At 46.3% G+C, this 1,606-nt stretch overlaps 1 pseudogene; it reads right to left on the bottom strand.

Moving 5' to 3' along the window:
• Window positions 1–646: 646 nt before the first annotated feature.
• On the bottom strand, window positions 647–946 carry LOC150040275 (brain and acute leukemia cytoplasmic protein pseudogene; annotated as a pseudogene).
• Between the last annotated feature and the right edge of the window lie 660 nt (window positions 947–1,606).

Below are 1,606 nucleotides of genomic sequence, written 5' to 3'. Positions count from 1 at the left end.
AGATACAAGAAGCTTTTAGAACCCCAAACGGACCTGACCAGAAAAAAACATCTCACCGCCACATCGTAATCCGAACTGCATCAGTAGAAACCAAAAAAAGGATCCTAAAGGCAGCCAGGGAAAAGGGTTCAGTAACCTATAAAGGAAAACCAATCAGAATAACCCCAGATTACTTAGCAGAGACCATGCAAGCAAGAAGTGACTGGAAGCATATATGTCATGCCCTTAAGTCAAATAACTACCAACCAAGAATACTGTATCCAGCTAAGCTCTCATTCATAACTGAGGGAACAATAAAAACATTCCATTCCAGGGAAAAGCTGCAACAATATGTCGCAACAAAACCAACACTACAGAGAATTCTGAAAGATGTTCTATACATAGAAAACCAAAATAAATGCAATATAGGGAAAGAAATGGCACCTAAACAGCATACCACCTAAGGACCACAAGAACTGTCAAGACACAGGCCCAAATAAAAGCTTTTAAAAATGGTAGGCCCTAATAAATATCTCTCAATCCTAACTCTCAATATCAATGGACTCAACTCTCCAATTAAACGGCATAGGCTGTCTAGTTGGATCAAAAAGCAAGAGCCATCGTTCTAATGGTGACTTCTTTTGCAGACGTTCGCTTTGCATCTTTTTTAACCTCCGTGGTCCACAGGCCATTCTGTTTCTGAGTCAAGAGGGCCTGAGCTGAAGCTCTGGGAATTTGGACACTGGATCCCACTGTTCATATTCTTCTCTGGGACTGCAGATTGAGGCATACCATTGGAGGACAGTCTATCTTCCAGTACCCCTACTTGCAGGATGCCTGCCGGGGCTGTGGCGCTGGGCAGCGTGTCCGAGTCAGTGTAGGTGAGCCAGGTGGACTCGGTCTCCCCCGTCCAGCTCTCAGAGTAGCGAGGCTCAATGGGGTCGGCCTGGCTCCAGCAGCAGTCCATCTTCCCTCAGGCGTTTGGGGTGCACTCTGCTTCCCGCCCACCAGAGGTTCAGCTCAGCCCGACCCCCATGCGTAGCCAGCCAGGCTCCAGAACTTTTTGATGTGTTCCTGAAGACCGTTTGCCAGTATTTTGCTGAGAAGTTTCATATCAATATTCAGCAAAGAATTGGGTCTATAATTGTCTTTCTTTCAAGAATCTCTGTGTGGTTTTGGGATGAGGGTTATTGTGCCTTCTAAAATATGGCAAGGATCCTTTGATTTCAATTTGGTTGAAGAAGTGCTGCCAGCACCAATTCTCAAGGCTCCAGTTTATTTTCCGGATCTTTGACAGAAGTCAAGATGGTGCTGCTGTCAGCTGGTGATGGAGGGGATTCCTTACCAATGCCATTCCTTGAGCACAAGTGGAAAAGTCAAAAAATTGCTGGATTTTCCTGTTCCATGAAGCTGGCAGACCCATGCCATGAACAGTGACAGCTCTCTGCTCGGCCAGGTTCTGTATGGCTCTGTCGATAGCTGACCAGAGGGAGGCCAGAGTGAGGCTTGTTCTCCACGGTCGCTCTGAGCACCTAGCTCTGTTCCACACTGTTTTCTTCTGCTGGTTTCCTGCCTTTTTTCCTCATTGACTGAGATCTCTGTGGTGCTAAAGCTTACTTAAGATCAT

This window comes from Megascapheus bottae, chromosome Y, assembly GCF_031878675.1.
Source record: "Megascapheus bottae isolate mThoBot1 chromosome Y, mThoBot2.hap1, whole genome shotgun sequence".
Lineage (NCBI taxonomy): Eukaryota > Metazoa > Chordata > Mammalia > Rodentia > Geomyidae > Megascapheus > Megascapheus bottae.
Note: the sequence above shows the minus strand (reverse complement) of the source record. Positions and strands in the feature narration are given on the sequence as shown.